General features: G+C 36.4%; 1 protein-coding gene and 1 long non-coding RNA gene across 3 annotated transcripts in view; one reads left to right on the plus strand and one right to left on the minus strand.

The window, feature by feature from the left end:
* Positions 1-19890, plus strand: part of DST (dystonin) — a 423773-nt gene that overhangs the window by 68706 nt on the left and 335177 nt on the right.
* The window catches only part of LOC144457579 (uncharacterized), a 107248-nt gene continuing 99066 nt past the window's right edge, over positions 11709-19890 (minus strand). For both annotated transcript variants that reach the window (XR_013487004.1, XR_013487003.1), the window contains 2 exons: positions 18056-18099; positions 11709-12811 (listed from right to left, as the gene is read on the minus strand). This is a non-coding gene — a long non-coding RNA (uncharacterized LOC144457579). The remainder of the gene's footprint in view (positions 12812-18055; positions 18100-19890) is intronic.

Genomic DNA, 19890 nt, shown 5'->3' on the forward strand with positions numbered 1-19890 from the left:
ATATTCCATATGTGAGGGCAGCTTTAGCATGCTGTATATGATCATGCCTTTAGAAGTGGTAGAAATGACTTTCAACTTAAAATATGAACCATCTTTTTTTTTTTTGGGTTTTGTTTCTTATGTACACTTCAACCAATACATGAATTTAGTGTCTCCTTAAATGACACAGCATTCCTTTAGTATTACATTACAGACAGATACAGAATGCTGCTCAGACAACTGCTCTTTGCAGACAATTTTAGTCACATACCAGTGAGCGGATTAGCTTATCCTAAATTGGTGGACTCGTGTAAAGGAGAGCTGTAATTCTAAGGCAATACAGTTTTTTTTCCCCTAAGCTAATGTTTATAATTCCAATCCCATTTGAACTCATTCTAAATTAGCTTGAAGGAGAAGAGTTAAGATGCCTCCTACAAATTTTTAGATCACAGTTATTTTAAAAGGTGAGTTACTTGGGGTCATGGTACCCCTGAAGCATGTGTGAAACTATTTATGTGATACTGTTTAAAAATAGAACACCCCCCTTCCCCGCTTCATCAGAGCAGACGCATTGCCCTTTCTGGCTCATATATATATCTATATATATGTATGTATATATATATATATATCTATATATATAGATATATATCTATATATATTTAAAGGTAAGCTTATATTTAGAAATGGCTTATGTTTAAAAAGCTGCAGGTTTCATAATTAAATTCATATTCTAAAGCATGGCCCAAATTAGTCTTATGGCACCTAGGGAGAGACTTTAGATCAGTTGCTTTCAACTCCTTTCAATATACTTAGAGTGTTAGAAACATGCTCCACACAGCTGTGGAATGGAATCTTTAGCAGAACAAAAGAGCATCCCCCAAATACCTATGGGTTTATGTTTATTAGCAAGGATTCAAGTATAGTGGTAATAGCTATCCTTGTCAGAGTGAGCCACGGTAAATAGGAATGATTTATTGAGAGCTCAATTTGCTTTCACTTTAATGTGCTGTTTGCCAAATTACCCTCCTCCTTTTAAAGGGAAACTTTTGAAATGATGGTTGTTTTTTACACCTTATTAATTTCATAATAACTTTATTCCCTCTGTATACTCTGTTGTGTTTGTGTGTGTGTGTAAAACAAACAACAATCATAACCAGGATTGCAAACAGGATGAATGACTGTAAAACTGAAGAGGATGGCAGAAGATATTATAATGGAAAACTCAGTAATGGGAATGAAAACGATACTAAGAGATGTATGAAATCAGATTAAACACAACGACCAGATTTTAGTTCTAGAGCACTAATGATGAAACACAGTATCTTTTTTTTTTTGCTTCTTTCTTTTCTTTTCCTTTTTTTTAAAATTAGGCAATTGAGGTTAAGTGACTTGCCCAGGGTCACACAGCTAGTAAGTGTCAAGTGTTTGGTCTGAGACTGGATTTGAACTCAGGTCGTCTTGACTTCAGGGCCGGTGCTCTATCCACTGCGCCACCTAGGTGCCCCTCTTTTCTTTTCCTTCCTTCCTTTCTTAAAACATTTTATTGCAATAATAAAACTTGAAACTCATATGTAGTTGAGGAAGGGTGGTGGTGGCACTTTCTCTTATCAAATCACTACACAAGACAACAAAAGGGGGATGAGAGTGAGAAAAGGAAGGTGGGGGTAGAGAGAGGGGTATCAGCAAAAAGGATTCTGAGCATCAAAAAACAGATGTTGAAGGTGCAATGACCAACATCAGTTTTGTTTTTATGTAAAAATTCATAATGATTTCTTGTGACTAGGCTTTCATTGTATTGAAAATTTCTACAAACAGCACTTTTAATTTAACAATCAGTTCAAGTTCTTGGAATTTAGATAGTTGTAGAGTTTTGATGGCTACTGGAGATGTTAAAAGTCCTCCAAATCCATTAGAAAATCACAAGATGGAAGCAAAAGTCAGGCATTGACCTGAGTTGTCCTGTAGATGAGATGCCAAGTGGTGTGGCCAACCAGCATCAGACGTATCTACTTTCAAAAGGCAGAGGTTAAGAGAGGAGGGAGAAAGGAGGGGTGGGTGGTTGAAGCAACTTCTTCCCATCTTCATTTTGGATAGGGTGATGGATATTCTCCAAGGAGCTCGTTCATCATGGAGAATATGTCAGCTTTCAATAGCTCCTTGATCTGCTATGGCTTTACAGTAGTAGCATAAAAAAATGTATTTGAAAAACACTTAATAGGAAAATATGTAATTTCATCCATAAAACTAAAAGGGATTGATATCTTCTTTGTCCAAATAATTCCTATTCTGAGGTTAACTCATCTGTGTGCTGTTAATGCTTGATCACACACTTAATCTAAAATCTCTACCCAGAAGATTTCAATTTAAATCTAGACTCCCAAAGCAAAAAACAACACACAATTCCTTTCAATTGAATTCAATTCAGTATATATATATATATATACACGAATATATGTACATATAAATATTCATATACACAAACGTGAATTCCACATGTATATATATGCATATATATGTATACATAAATGGCTGAATTCAATTCAGTTGAATTGCTTTTAGACTGATTTATGTTGAATTGTCTGTGTTTCTTTTTATTACATATTATATATTTGTATAGTGTATAGGGAGGATAGGTATTACAAAATTGTGAATTTAAACGTGTGTATATGTTTATGTTATAAGTATATGCATATATGTACATATGTATACACACGTATATATACATATACACCCATACACATATCTATATATATATCACAAAGAAAAACAGGTAAGCAAAATGAACCACCTTGTCCCCCATAACCATGTCATACTGGTGTTCTCCCACCTTTCTACTAAGTCAGAGTGGCCTGCTAGGTTGTTCTCTGCTTGCAACATTCATTATCTACTTCTGTGTTTTGTACAAGTGTTGCTCCATGTCTGGGATGCACGCTTTCCTCACCTTTGCCTTTTAGAGTGCCTAGCTTCCTTTAAAGGACTACTCCATTGCCACTTCCTGTGGAATGCCTTTCTTGACTCTTTCTTCTTTTATTAGCGTTTGATCCCTCTTAAAACCACTATTACATACTTATACTTATTTGCTTGTGTATATGTTCAATCTCCCCTAATAGAGTATAAGCCCTTTGAAAGCAGAAAATATTTGATTTTTCTCTTTGTATCTCCAATGCCTCCTACAGTGCCTTGCTTAGTAAATGTTGAATTCAATTAAATTGAAAGGAATTGGGTTTCATCATTGGTTTTCTGGAGCCAAAGATTGGTCATTGCATTTAATTTGATTTCACATGTCGCTCAGTGTTGTTTTTGTTCATATGATTGAGTTTTGCATTATAATCTATTTTGCAACTTTTGTTTTACAGGATCATTCATCCTGTTTGCAGTCTTGGTTATTATTGGTAAATTTGTCTTCTCTTTCATCAAATCCTGTTACTATATTTTCTCTCCCCTACCCTTATTCTCTTATTTCAGAAGAAATAAAGAAATCAGTACTAGTTTTCTGCAGTTTTTTTTTTCCGTTGGACCATGCTAGTCCCTTTGTTGTTGTTGTTGTTGTTTTTTTCCCTGGCCCTACCCCTCCTTTGTACTGTGCCCTTCTTCCCTTTTGTATCCAGTCCTACTCTTTCTTCTGAGCTCCAGTCCCACATCATCAACAGCTTCTTGGGCATTTTGAATTGGATATACATAGGTATCTCAAATTCAGCATATCTTAAACAGAATTTATGATTTTTCTCCCCAAAACGTCCCTCTTTTCCCAGCTTCCCTTTTACTGTTGAGGACATCATTACCCTTCTAATCAGCCAGTATCTCCACCTCAGTGTCATCCTGGCTTAATCACTCTCAGTCATTCCATATTCTAATCAGTTGCTAAAATCTTGTCTTTTCTTTCTCCACAACCTCTCTTGTACATGTCTCCTTTTCTTTACTCAGATAGCTACCACCCTAGTCCAGGCCCTCATCACTCATCTGCACTATTGCAGTGACCTAATTGATCTCCCTGATTCATCTCTCCCTGTTTCAGTCTATCTTCCTTATAGCTACCAAAGTGATTTTCCTAAAGCCAAGGTCTTACCATACTACCTCCCAACACAAGTCCTGTGAACTATTTATTTTTTATACTTTTTAATTTTAAACTTTTATTATTTTTTGATTGTTCATTTATTTTATTTAAAACATATTTAATTTATTTAAATACTTATTTTATCATTTTATACTTATAAAATATAAAGTACTTTAAAACTCCTCACAACCTGGTCTCTTACCACCTTTATAGTCTTTACATTTTACTGTCTTCTACACACTTTGTGATCCAAGCATACTGTCCTATTTATTGTATCTCACACACGATAGTCCATGTTTGTATTCCCGTCTCTTTAGTTTTTTACTGGCCTTTCCATGTCTAAAATGCTTTTTCTCTTTACTTCTACTTCTTAGAATCCCTAACTTCCTTTAAAGAGTTAGCTAAAATACTCCACCTCTGCAGGAAGCCTTTTCCGTCCTCCCAGCTTCTAGCTCCTTCCCTTCTATGGCTGTTACCTTCCATTTTCTCTGTATTTATCTTGTATGTACTTAAATATTTACATGTTGTTAGAATGTATGTTCCTTGAGGGTAGGGACTATTTTTGCTTTTCTTGAATCCCCACTGCTTAACAATGTATGTGTCATATAGTAAGCACTTTATAAATTCTTGTTCATTGATTAATTGAGGCCACACATATAGGAGGATGAAGCTTCAGTGCCAAGATGCACCAGCAGGGTAGATGGCAATTTTATGGAGTCTGGAGGGTAAAGTGGCAGGTACAATGGTAAAGGTGTAGCTGCTGGACCTAGTGGTACTCCATTTTACTAAAAGGATTGTTCTTGGTGACTCCTTGATTACTGAGGTAGTATAACAGACCATATCTGCCCTGTAGCTAGGAGTCTGGTCCGTGTCCACTGTGAAGGACATATTACTGTGGTATTTGGGTTTTCATGAGGGTGGACAAGGGCGTTGAGATAGAGCTTATTAGAGTTATTCATGGAGGAGGTTGGCCTCAAAGGATGATTAAGATTTAGAATCATGTAACTTTGGTGGTAAAGAGGACCTTAAAGATCATTTAATTCAGCCTTTTTGTTTTATTAATTAAGAAACCGAGAGGCCAAGAAGCTAAATGGGTTGCCTAAGGTCAGAAAAGTAGTAAGAAGGAGAGCTAGAACTAGAACCTAGATTTCTCCAATTCCAATGGTCTTTCTATTATACTCTGCTACCTTTCCTATACCACAGTGTTATACTTTTTACTGATATCTCCACATTAATGTTATAATATGTTATAATAGATAAAATGTTATAATGTATAATATAATAGATAAAAATTATAATAGATAAATGTGTTTATAGCTTCCCCAAAGCCAGGCAATTCCATAGTTAATGGCAATGACTTAATTAGAATCAAGGCCTACTACCTTTCTCCCTCCAAAGCTCACAAGAGGGCAACAGTTAATTAAAGAAATTGCAGGACTGAGATGGTTTGATTACAGACTTCATCTATAAAATAAAGGGATTGGACTAGATGATCCCTAAAATTCTTTTCTAGCTCTAGATTCTATGAAAAATTACATGACTTGAAAAATTTGTAATCAATTTGTTGCTTGGTGATTTGCATTTTTTAGTTTGATGTCTAGTGTATGCTGGTAAGGCTGTGCTGGTCAGGCCTAGCAACTACATACTTCTGACATGATGGATGAGAGGCCCTGGATGGCCACTAAGTGCATAGGCAAAAGAGGATGAATTGGCTTGTCTTTCAGCAGATGGATGGGTAGTGTGATGCTAATTAGCTCTGCATGAGATGATTTTCCTTTGTCCTTTGCTTTGCCAGCTGCCAGTTATTAGAGGCCACTTTAGCAGTTACTGTGCCTCTTTCCAACAACGGCAAGGGGTTGGGTGGATGGCTGAAAAGCTGGCCAACAGGAAAAGGGGACATCTTTTGGTTTTTGGAAGCTGGGATAAAATGGCTATTTATAAAGTCATTCACTAGTTGGCTAGGAAATTGGAAATTTCCAAATACATATTTCAAGAACTGCCTTGAAATGTTATTGTTTGTGGCTATTAGATTGGATTGCTTTGGTATAGTTTTAGGTCAAATCCCTTAACCTCTGTATTGAGTATATAAGACGTTTCCAAAATTTTAGCTGATGACAGCATGTATTTTTCTAGTAATACTGATTTTGTTGAAATTTCATACAACTAAAGCATCTGGGCACAATCTTGAAATTTATTATGGGATTGGGCATGAATTACTTATGTAGTGTAATTCTTACCTGTTTCTTTATAAGTTTTATTAAAGAATCAGTTTAATTTGGATGAAAGCCTTGATTCCTTAAGCTATCTTACAAATAAAAGGGAAACAATGTGACGACCTAGATGAGAAGTGATCAGGGAAAAAAAAAAGAATGACCCAGTGAATTGGCAAAGATTTAAGCAGAAAACTGAGGGCAGGCATCCATGATGTCTTATATCTGTGATGTGAGAGGAAAAATAATTGACTTTTATGTATCGTATCTAAAAATATATTATGTCTAATTTTATGTGGCACTTTTGTTGTGCAAATTTAGGTTCATGTTTTTCAGGGTTATTTAGTTTTCATGTTTGTGTAGTAGTCTAGTAGCAGAAATATTTGGAAGTCTAGTTCAGTAACAAAAGTCAACCTGACATTTAACCTACTGAGTCTTTTTGACTGTTCATTTGTAGTGTGTGTTACAGTTAAAGATCAAATATCAGCTAGTGCCTTTGGCATAGTAAATTCATGAATCAGATTTCTGTTTATAATTCTCTTGTGAGGGCTGATTATGTATCAGGTAAGGCCATATACTTTAATTACTGATGTTAATAAATGACGTGGACTGAGCCTGTCGTTATGCTATGAAAAATGAAAATGTATCAAACACAAACACATTTGTGGATTTCTAAGTACATTTTTATTTCCTACTGGGCACTGATGACTTTGATGAAAGGAGAATATCTTACATAGATGGTTGATAATCAAGTTGATAGGACCCAGTTTATAATCTGCTTTGGAAATAAGCTAAGGAGAAGTAGCATGTAACAGATATGGACCTGAAAGGGACCATAGCGATGATTTAGTTCAACCCTTTGTATTTACATATGATAAACCCTGAAACCATGAGGGATTCGAGGTCTTGCTTGAAGTTCACGTAGCTACTTAGTAGCAGAGATGTGTCTAGAATCCTTGTCTTCTAACTCAGCTGTTTTCTGCTTTAGGTAGATGATAATATATATTGTGTTTGCATGCTATGCATTTGTTTTTTGGAAATATTTGTCTTTATTTGGAAATTATTTCTGAAACTGTAATTGTACATACCTATTGAAGACAGTCTTCAGATTTTAAAGTTATGTTTTTAAGGGCAGCAGTGACAAAGTGGATAAAGGTGCATTATTAGATTTAGGAAAACCTAGGTTCAAATTCTATGTGTTGACTGACTATGGGCAGCTCACTTAACCTATCAGAGCTTCAAGTAACTCCCTAAGACTGGAAATTACAGAGAAGTTGTTGTACATTGGTAGAGGGAATTTTCGTCCTGGGAGTTCTCTATATCAATGAAATCACTGATTAGTTTGGATCTCTCATTCCCCTTCCCCACCAATCCCAAGTATTATTTTCAAAGTAGTTTTGGATATGGGTGAATGGTGAATTTCATTAAATATGGAGTGTGTGCATATCGTACAAGCATAATGTGAATTTATCACAGCTGACAGCAGGAAATACATGCTCTGGTGCTTCTGGGTGTAGCCACTTGGCAAGCAGTAAATAAACCCATATGTATTCACATAAAAACATGCCCACTATGTAATTATAGTCAGTGGAGCTCGCCATTACAGTGGAAAGACCAAGAGAGGACCAGATTTCAGACACATGGCAGGGGAGGAGTAGATTTACAGACAGAATAGCTGGATTGGTCTTTTCAGTAACTTTGAATCCTGCTGGAGACAGACTGGCCCTGTTATTATCAGGATCAGAAATTCAGGTGCTGCTGATCTGATCAGCTATCTTTTTCGAATGGGCTACAGAGCAAAAACGGGACCTTCCCAGCCAACACTCCTACAGGAATGTGAGCCTCAGGGAATTCTGCTCTTAGGGTGTCTGAAATCCCATCTGCAACTGGCCTTTTATGTGAGGTCATAGTTTGTCCTTGTACATCAGCCAATTTTGGAACTGGCAGGGGAGATGTGTTCTGTCTTTCTGGTCCTGGGAGAACAGGGATGATTACCTGATATTTTTTTCTCTTGGTATAGTCTGTGTTGGTTTTCTACTGGTTGTGGATGATGAGAAGGAACTGGGAAACTGGCCTGAGTTGCTAATGATGGATGTTTCTTAGAGGTGGCCCCATAATGTTACATCAGAGAGTCTTAATTCTGAAGCTCCACCATCTTTCTTTTCAAACACAGGAAAAAAAAGTGATGTGTCTTGGGTGGATGGAATTCATGGATATGATTTCTTAAAAATTGGCAATTTGTTTTTTTAATATCATCTGCTTTCCTGATATATCCTACCTCCCACATCTTCCAGATAGCCATCTCTATAACAAGGAATAAAAGAGGGGAAAAAAAACCAGTTCAATAAAACTAACCAATATATCAAAGTCTTGACAATATGCAGGATTCCACATCCATAGTTCCCCACTTGTTCAAAGAAGCAGGAGGAGATGCCTTCTCATCTTACTTAAAACAGATGTGGATGCAGCTTTTTTACAAGAAATAGTTATGGAGAACCACTAATGGCAATAGAAGCTATGAAGTGTAATTTGAAAAAATCATTTATCAGCTTCTCTACTTCCTAATCCCAACCGATAAATACTTAAAAACTTGCGTTGTCTTTTCTTTACATGTGAGCATTATACCAGAAACCTAGAAGTCCAAGTTCTAGCTGTAACTTTGCAACCAGCTAGATATTTTATTTTAAACAAGTCATATAACCTCTCTATGGCCACAGTTTCCTCACTTGAAAAATATGCAATTTGGAGTAGATGATCTCTAAAGCTACTTCTAACCATAAGATTCCACGATAAATCCTTTCAGAAAATTCAGAGTTTGAAGCTTTTGGTCAGCATCTGGTTATATCAATGGTTAGCTGATTAGGTAGAGATTAAAGGCATTCTTGTACTAGTCTAATTATGACTTCAAGGAAGCATGGTACACACAGAGATTGAGCCAAACTTTCTTATGCTATGCAAAGCCTATCAGGAGATTGAAACTACCTTGTTAATGATGAAAAATATTTAATTCCCTAGACTGGTGTAACTCATTGCAAAGCTTTTTTTCTGATCAATATCTATCAGCTAAAATAGATCTGGGTGTAGTTCCCTTTCCCATTTAGCAAATACCTAGGGAAACTATAAATTTGTCAGCATATTGTACAGAGAACTAGGAGAGGGATAATATACTATTTTTCTGTCCCCTCTTTTATTAAAAGAAAAAGCTTCCATATGTGCCACATGTTAGAATGTGAGTTTCTTGCGAGCAGTGACAATTACTTTTCTATTTGTATCCCCAGCACTTAATATAGTGATTTGAACATGGTAAGTGATAGATAAATGTTTTCATTCATTCATTTATACATTAATAATATGTTTTAAACAGCATACAACCTATAAGATAGTATATATAATTAAACACCCTAGTGTACGGTTTTATAAACCCTTTGAATTCACATAATCTTAGGGAGTACCCTTATGTTACAAGTTACTGTAACTAGTATTTTGATTTTGTTACTGTATTTTGATTTCTATGAGATTTTGAATGATTCTTAAAGCTATTTTAATTAACTGCCCTTATCCTGTTATGGATATTCTTTAAGAAATAGTTCAGAGACTAAATGATATATATAAAGTGAAGATTAGTTAATTTTTCTTCAGCACCATATTCTTTAGTGAATTCTCTCTTCAAGGACAGTAAAGACTAGCTTCTTTTCATAGGGTCAGGTGGTTTATTTCTAGAGTAATTAACCAGCATTGATTAGCAATGATGATTTGTATTCTGGATTCTTGTGGTGTTCATGATGAGTAAATAAGCTGTTTATTCTGTTTGTGTTTCCTTATGCTAGTAGATGCCCCCTCCAGTAGTGATATTTTAGAAGATAATCTGAAGGGATAGGCTTTATGTTTAGAAACACCATTATGACATGGTTCACTAATAGATGAAATTGGGTATACATGGGATCAAATCAGAGGAGACATGAAGTATTGGCCAGAGCTGGCCTGAGAGTCAGGATGGGCTGAATTCAATTCCTACTTTTGATAACATATTGGCTGTGTGACCCTAAGCAAGGCAGGTACCTGTCAGTGCCCCAAGTAACTCTACAAGACTAAATCACATATCAGCATTAGAATAAAGGAATTTCTTCACTGGGATTTCCCTATTACACTAAAATTAGTGAAATCAGAGGCCCAGAAGTTCCCCCCTCTGTGAGTCAAATTCCCCAGAAAATGATTTCATAGAGTAAAAGCAAGATAGGAAATGATTTTTGTTTAGATGCTACTTATGTTTCCTGATCCCAGCAACTCATGGAAAATCACTATGTATAAAGTCACTGTTTAAAAACATGCATTTTGATACTTGCACGCATGGTGTGTTGGCAAATTTGAGATCATTAATACTTTAGGAAAAGCCAATCATTTTTGAAATTTTATTTTTGCTGTTTTTGTAAGTTTTGAGGAGAGGGAAAATTTCACTTAAATTCAAGCATATTTATACAGGGTGGTAATAAATGTGCCACATTTCTATAGTACCAATCAATCAATCCACAATGTGTACATTGTATATACAATGTATGCTTGGCCTGAGATTGAAAATAAGTGCCTCTCTTCTGGAATCCATCCCAATTTTTAACTACAAATATGTTTTTACATATTATGGTTTTCTTTCCTTCCTCCCTCCACTCTGCAATTCCTATAGGTTAATATATTCAGTGTAGTATATTTTGAAAATAGATGGTATTCCATTAGCATAAATCCTAGCTCCATAGTAGATTACAGAAAGATTTCTTAAAGCATATAAACATCTTAGGACAGACTTTTAAAAAATAAGAAAATTAATTATTTTCATTAAGTAAAATGAGCTTAAAAATATATTTTGGTAAATTTTTGGAGCTCAGGGAGTTTAATCATATCAATGATTGGCCTAATGATCCACATAGAAAAAAAATAAAGAATTTCCGTTGTTTAGAACTTCTATTATTTAGTTAGGTTGTCAATTAATTTAATATATCAGTACATATATCTACAACAGGCACTGCATGTGGATAATGAGTTGGGCCTAGAATTGAATAGGAGAAGTAGGATGTTGGAAACTCACACAATGCCTTTAATGATCTCAAGATGTTCCCTTGACAAAAACAAATGACCAAAAACCTTTTAAACACAAACGTCCTCCCAATTATTACTGCATGCTTGTGAATATAGAACATAGATGAAATCTCTGAAAAATCAAAGTTCTAAGTTACCCAAAGGATGATACAATCATAGGTTTAGAGCTGCAAGGGATATTAGGGTCCATCCCCCACATTTTACATTTGAGGAAACTGGAGTTCCAGAGAGGGTAACTTGCCCCAAGGGCATAAAGGTAGTAGGTCGTAGAGAAGTACAAGGTGGGTGCAAATAGGCTGTAATATATTTCCAGTGATGACCTATGTGTAAGAAAGAGTAAAGTATATCCTTGAGGAATAGTATGATCAAAAGGAGAGGTGGGGCTGATTGTGTTGTGATTGTGAATCAGTCATCGACAGAGGATCTGTGGGAGAATGTGGACTAGCATTTCAAAGGATTAAAGGTGTGGAATCTGTAGCATTGAAACCTTTGTCTAAAGAATACTTCAGTTAGAACACAAACGCATTAAAATGTAAATGTCTTAGAACATCCCTGTCTATTAGAATGTGAGCTCCTTGAAATCTTAGATTATCTTTGCTTTTGCGTTTGTATTATCAGGGTTTTGCACATAAAAATGTATTTTTAAAATTCATTTTATTAAAGAACTTTCTCTGTTTAAAGGCAGCAACAGCTCTAGAAATTTTGTTGACTGCAGTGCTTTGGTTTTTTTCAGAACTCAACGATTTTTAATAATATGGCTGTTATTGTATAATTACTAGCTTCTGTAAGGACATTCATTAGTGTTTTAAGTAAAAGAAACATTGTCTGCAGAAGGATTTTTGAAAAATGAATTTCTTAGGAACAGTTCTTTTATCAGTTTCAGTCGGTGATTTCTTTGCTTCAAATGGAGTAAATTTAGAAATATTTATAAGTAAACAGATGCACGTGTGTTTGAAACATTTGTAGTAAAAAAAATTATTTTTGGCACAGTGGGTAATTCAGTAAGAATCTTATAAAAATAGTTTTCCTAACGTGTTTGGCCTATGAAAGCGTTAAAATTGTACAGAAGTCATTTTTGTGGGTTAGCACTTTACTAATAGGCTATTTACAGGATCCAGTTTTGTAGGCTGAATGATGACAACAAATTTTCCAAACCTCTGGGCTTATTTAACATCTTTTTAGTAGATGTTTGTGAAACTAAAAAAGGGATAAAGAAATGAGTGTACTGTAAGGAGAATTAAATCATGGCTTTGGTTGCAGCATGGGTGTGGTGGTGGTGTATGTGTATTGTTTGCTTCAGAAGCTTCCGTGTCTTTGGTGTATGTCTTCTAAATTATCTTTATGATGTAATAAAATAACAAATTTGGATAGTTGAGTCTCTGTTGGAAAGTTATAAACATAGGCAGGCCCTAACTTACAAATGAGTTGTATCCCCAAACTTCATTTGAAAGTTGATATTTTTGAACTTGCAGCACATTTCCTGGAAGAAAAAAAAATGTAATAAATATTTGTTGGGTTTTCAGCTGACCCATGAAAACCTATTTAGCTGTTTAACTACAGCACCAAGACCACTGTAGTTGCCCATTTATTTCTGTGAAAAATTTTGCCTAAAGTTCCAACTGATCCTTCAACTGCCTTCCAGCCCAGCCTGCTCCCAGGATCATCCTTTTTATTAAAATATATTTTATTGATAAATTTTGTTTTTACATCCGTATATTTCCCAATGTAGCTTTCTCCCTCTGTTTCTCAGAGAGCCATTCTTTTTTAACCAAAGAATAAAAAAGAAAGAGAAAAATCCCAATCAGTTCAGTAAAACTAGGGAATATACTAAAAAAAGTCTGACATTATATGCAGTGTTCAGTATCCATAGGACCCTCCCATGCAGAGAAGCAGGGTTTGGGTGGCAATTTCTTTTATCTCTTTTTTGGTACCAAGCTTGCTCAATATAATTCTGTAGCATTCAGTTTTGATTATTTTATTGCTATTCTTTCCATTTATATTATTTTAGTCATTATTTTCCTGGTTCTACTTCTCTTTGTAATAATTTGTACAGTGTTAAGTTTCAGTATCTTAAAATCGTACTAAAACTTTGGGAACATTATGTGTAAGTCTTACCATGCTACTCTGTATTTATCATAGTCATCATTAGCACAGTAATATTTTATTGGCTTCATGTATCACAACTTGTTTAGTCATTCTCCGGTTGATGGAGAATGCTCCTCTCCAGTTGACTGTATATCTTGGTTTTTTTGTCCGAAATGGAGGTGACATAGAGAAGGAAAGGGAAGGGAATGGGAAAGGAGTAAGCACTTATTGAATGCTACCATGTGTCAGGCACTGTGATAATCTCTTTACACATATTATCGCATTTGATTTTCACAACAGTTCTGCAATGTAGGTGCTATTATTATTGCCATTTTACAATTGAGGAAACTGAGGCAAACAGATTGAGCAATTTGCCCAGGGTCACACAGGTAGTGAGTGTCTCGGGCTAGATTTTAACTTAAGTCTTCTCAACTCTAGGCACAGTGCTCTATCCACTTCGCCACCTAGCTGCGTCTAACATATTAATTTATCCCTTCCCTTTTTATCCAAATTGCATTAATTTTGTTTTTTCAAAAGCTTTTGAATTTCATGTAATTGAAAGTAATTTATCTTTTGTAGTTGCCTCAATCCTTAGATTAAAAATTAATCCCCTACCCTTAAAAGTCATAAAAGGTACTGATCTGCTTCTCTTCTGTTTTTCTGGGTATAATTTTTAATATTTAGGTCAGTTTTTAGCTTATTGAAGCATATGGTACAAATTGTTTGTCTAAACCTAATTTCTATTAGTTTTTTTTAGCTTCCCCAGCAATTCTTGTCAAAGAGGAAATTCTTTCCTAGGTAATTTATGTTTTTGAATTTATTAAACCCTGAGTTGTGGGATTCACTTATTTCTGATTCTTTCTTGTTTGGGCTGTTTCATTGGTCTAATGGTCTAATGTCATACAATTACTGTGTTTTTCTTGGGAACTTCCCAGATTGCTGAATATTTTGAGTACTAATACCATTCTGACAAAAGGTAGGTGTGAAGTAGGCTTTAAAACCTGGCTGCCCATAAATCACTGAGAAGGCCTTGTGTTGGCTGTGTCCCAAAAGTTTATTTCTGAGTCATTTGTTTGGAATTTGAAATTCATTTCCACCTTGAAACGTGTTTTTTAGCGGGTAGTTTGGTTGTCAGGTGAGGTCATAAGAGCCTAGTTAATCTATGATGTCGCAGGTGTAATAATAACAGTAGCCTTGAATTCTGGATGGAGTAGAGAGGTAGAGGCTATATTCTGGTGGCTGAGCTGCACTTGTAGCATGGGAGAAGATTTCCAAGATAAGGAGGTGCTCAAGGGGATGAATAGTAGTGTCAGTGGTTCCCATGCTGCTTGCAGGAGAAGGCATCAGCATAGTCCATTCTCAACCATTACTGTTGTCTGTAGGTTGTTCCTAAATGGAATATTCATAAATGAATGACTGCCTGAATTTGCTATGTAGTATATCTACTAGCAGTGTATCTACCAGCAGTCAGTTGGTATGGTTTATTGTATATCTTCCATGTGCACAACATGGTGTTAGACTCTTTTGGCAATACAAAAAAGCAGTAAGACTCCATGACTATACCTAAGGAGTTTACAGTATCACTGGACAGTTATGACATCCATATGTAAATAGTGATGTAGTGATATGAAGTATGTATGGTTTTGAGTGCCACATGACTAGTTTATATAGTAAGTACTGTAGGAGTGCACCAGAGGAAGAGACCAAGAGACCATTTAGAAGGAGAGTTCATGGAGGACGTAGGACTGGAGATGGGACCTTAAGGATGGGTGGGTTTGGAGATAGGGAAAAGAGAAGAGGGAGGCTTTTTTGGCGGGCAGATGGTGGTAGATGGGCACAGAGGAGCTACAAAAGCAAAGAAACTCACGCTGTGGTCATAACTCTGTAAGGATTGTTTTGAACTTGAACAAACTATATGTGTGTTTATGTGCACACATGCATTCCTGTGACCATAGGCGGGTGGGTATATGTGTATGGGTGTGGACAGTTAACCTGTAGCTAGTTGTTTAATTATATATAAATATGATGTATTATTTTAAAATTTGACAGGTAGGTAATCAGGCACAGAGATACAAATAATGAGCAATAGCAACAATTTTACTGTCACTCAATAATTCTGTGTTGTTAGTGAAAATTGCTTGACATCAAGTTTGCTGATTTTAATATGATACTTGAGGTATGGTGTCTACTTCTTTCCCAGACAATTTATTGTGAAGGAAATCCTGGATTATAGGGTCATATATTTAGAATTGGAAGGAACCTTACAGATTATCTAGTTAAATCCTCTCATTTTTCATATGAAAGAACTGAGGCCTGGAGAGGTGGAGTCACTTGCTTAAGGTCACAGAGATAGTAGTAGACCATACAGGTGGTGGTAGTACCTTTGAACCTAGACCCCTGACTTTGAATTCAGTACTTTCCTCACTTCCTAGTGTTGCTAGGGGTCAGAAAACCAGAAGAGATTTATTTTGCTCTGATGAAGAAATTTGTCAGTCATTTTTTATTCGTGTCTGACTCTTTGTGACCCTATTTGGGTTTTCTTGGCAAAGATACTGGAGTGGTTTGCCATTTCCTTCTCCAGCTCATTTGACAGGTGAGGAAATTGAGGCAAACAAGGTTAAGTGACTTGCCCAAGGTCACACTGGTAGGAAGTATCTGAGGCTAGATTTGAACTCAGGAAGATAAATCTTCCTCACTCCAGGCCTCATGCTCTATCCACTGTGCCACCTGCTGATTCCCAGGACACAGATAACACCCTTAACCTTTACTAGGATTGTACTTTGTATGGGAGAATAAACTCATCACTATTCTTAGGAAACACAACTCAAAACACACCCCATGGTGTGAGTGTGTCATCACATAAGAATAGTTGCGTTATTGTAGTAGTGTTACTGTACCCATATCTATATTTATTTTCATTTGTGTTCTTTTGACAGCCTTACTGTCTGCTGTCTGATGCCATGAATAGAAAGCATTAGAGCAATCCATTTTGGAGGCTATGGAGGTCATCAGTCACTGTGCCTGCTCTGCATTAGCCTGCCTCTGAAGCAGCATTAAGTTATGCCAAACAATATCCCCTAGTTTCATGAACAGAGATGATGAAGAGAAAAACATGGGTGTGTCAAGATTCTCTCTGGTGTCTGACCCTTGTACTGTCTAGAAATATCTGCCATTGAAATAACTCGGAGGTTACAACATCACTCCATTAAGCAAAATTTCTTCTAGGTTTGTTTTATGGAATATTGTTTCTATTTACATAGCACACTAATTCAGTTTGTTTCCCCCTCGTATACTGTTTTAGAGGATCATAGTCCTAGAGCTAGAAGTCAACTGAAGGGTCAGCTAGTCCAACCTTTCATTTTATATATGAGGAAGCTAAGGAGACCCACAGAGCTTAAATGACTTCCCTGAGGTCATCCAGGTAGTAAATGACAGAGGCAGGATTTGAAACCGATGCCTCTGATGACAGCACCAGTATCATTTCCATGATACTATGCTGCCTTGCCGTGTAAATCCTGCCCGAACAGAATGGGAACCATGGACCCTCAGATTAAAAGTGCGATCTGTTGTTTGAAACATACAGGCATAACATCACTGTAAGGTGAGGTTCAAGGTGGATCTTTAAAATATGAGAGGAGGGGAGAGGAAAAAAAAGAGAGAAGGAGGGGGAAAAGATTTGTCAGGTCAAGGCAAGTCAATAAGCATCCATAAAGCCCGTGATCAGCCATGGTCAACTACTGAGCTAATGACAGAGCTGGTCCTGCAACCCAGGGCTCCTGACTCCAGATTCATAGGGAACATATAGGGATTATAAGATTTATAGCTGGAAAAGGTTTTACAGATAATGAAATCCAATCCAATTAAATTCAACATATGTTTACTAAGTGCCTACCATGTGCCAGGAGTGTGAGGATAAGTGCTGGGGACAGAAAGACAGAAACAGACTAGCTTCTCAAGGAGCTGACTTTTCTGTTTGTGTATGGAGTTTGTGGTGGGAGATGGGGGCTAATACAAAGGGTACTCAGATAAATGCCTGCAAAAGAACAAAGCAGCCTCCAGAAGGGGAGCCAGTGCTAACAACTGGGGACAATCAAAAAAAGCGCTCTCTTAGAAGGTAGTACCTGAGTTATGTTTTGAGGGAAGCTAGAGATTTTGTGAGGTGGAGGTGCCCAGAGGCATTGTGTTCCAGCTAGGATTTGAGCTCAAGCCCTCTTGATTCTGTCCAGTGCACGTTCTTCTATTTTGCATTGTCTCTGTAAATTAGAGCTCTTATATTCAAATCACCATGGGTAGGCAGACCCCCTGACATTTAATGAGTATCAAACCTAATTCTGGGATACAGTGTATACTTTTTTGACTTTCAGATTTCTAAGGAAAGCAATTTGGTTTTCAGCTTTGTAGCATTAAAAAAAAATAATGCAGAGGCATTAAGGGGTCCTGATTGTAATCAGAGAATCCTGTGTTCAGGTTCTAAGATGAGATTTTAGCTTACTAATTTGTGTCATTTTGCTTAAGTCATTTTACCTCCAGCCTTCAGTTTCCTCATGTGTAAAGTCAAGGGAACTAGAATGACGTTGAAGATTCTATGATCACATTAGATACCCAGTGAAGGAGATAAAATCCAACCTCAGATACTTACCAGCTGTGTGATCGTGGGCAATCACTTAACATCTGTTTGCTCAGCTGTAAAATGGGGATAATAATAGCAGGGTTGTTGTGAGGATCAAATGAAATAATACTTGGAAAAAGCATTTAGAATACAGTAGGTGTATATAATATAATATAATATAATATATGATGCATATAACATAATATATAATATATACATATACATACACACACACACACACACACACATATATATATATATATATATATATATATATATATAAAATGAGCACATATAAATGCTTGTTCCTTTCTCTTTCTCATCCTTCCCTTTTCTAGGGGGCACTTACACTTCTGTGTTACCAGTTACATTTGTGGCACTGAGAAACATTTTGGTGTGCTGAGACACGAGGGAACTTTTTAAATTGGGTTGCGTAGATATGGTATAAGATGTGATTTTTTAGTAGTTATGATCTTGATTGAAAGAAAGTGAACAGTAAACTATGACAGTGTTTATTAAAAACCTCCTTTTTGGGACAGGGTTATTAATGATAGAACCTGTTTCTAGTGCATGTGGTCTGGAACGTTAAAAATATTTCATAACTGCTTAAGTTGAGATGGTATAAAGTGAAATGGAGTTTGGAAATTATCTAGTTAGTAATTATCAATATTGATAACAAATCTAGCAATTCATATTTCAAAGTGAAATTTTAGTCTGAAGTTTCCTGTTGGATCACATTAACTAATAATTCCTTACATATTTACTTTACTTTGTCCTAAAATGTACCAAGAATATATCATTTTCCATTTATTTCCAAAGAAGTTGAAACACAGCAGTTCATATTTATATTTACACTGAAGCCAGTCAGCAGCCCAAAGGCCCATCAGGAGTGCCTGCCTCACCAGTGAGTTAAGGACTTTCGTCTTTCTTACCCCAGTTTCATGCCTAATTCTCACCAGGTGCAGGATGTTCACTCACAGTTGGATGCTGACCCTGTCCCACCTCTCCCTGAGGAGAAGGGAATCCCTGTAAGACCACTACACTTCACTTCAGCCCATGGGCCCGCCATCTCCTTTCTTCCCAACAGCTGGTGATCAGGGCCGTGCCTTGATGTTGCTCCCCAAGTTTCACCAGATCTTGCCATCTGTCCTATTATTTGGCTCATTGGACCCCAAGTCCCACCTGGCCTTTCCAGCTCTGAAGCTGAATGCTACTGTATGGGTCGGCTCCTAGTTTTAGAAGGTCAGCTCTTTGAAACCAGGAATTCTTACTTTTCTGTTTGTTTCCACAATGCTTGGCATACAGTAAGTTCTAAACTGCTTTTCCATTCCATTTCACTTAAAAGTTTGCAAAGTGCTTTACATAAAGTACTCCATTGGCTTTTCACAGCTACTGTATGAGATGGGTGCTATCACCCATTTTTTATAGATGAGTATACTGAGTCTGAGAGATGACTTGTCTTGGGTCACACAGCCAGCAAGTGTCTAAGGTGGGATTTCAGTTTGAGTCTTCTGGCTCCAGTCCGTTGCACTATCTGATATACCAAGCTGTTTCTGTAATGAGTTGTTCCTGTTGTAAAGCTTTTGGTTGCAGGGAACTTAGAAAATATATTACTGTAATCAAAGATTGTTGACCTTGTTAAAATAAATTTATCCTGTTTGATGTTTAAATGCTAGACCGAAAATGGAAAGGAAATTAAAAATAAGTTTCAAATACCATAAGGATATTGTGCTGTATTAGAGCACAGCTAAATCTACAATTTAAATTCATTATATATTTTATACTTGATGTTCTAAGAGGATGCTACAGATGGTAATTACTTTGTGGCTGTGGCTGAAAGATTGATGTACTTCAGTGACTTGACG

The sequence above is a fragment of the Phascolarctos cinereus genome, unplaced genomic scaffold (assembly GCF_003287225.1).
Source record: "Phascolarctos cinereus isolate Bilbo 61053 unplaced genomic scaffold, phaCin_HiC Scaffold_5;HRSCAF=322, whole genome shotgun sequence".
In the NCBI taxonomy this organism is placed as follows: Eukaryota; Metazoa; Chordata; class Mammalia; order Diprotodontia; family Phascolarctidae; genus Phascolarctos; species Phascolarctos cinereus.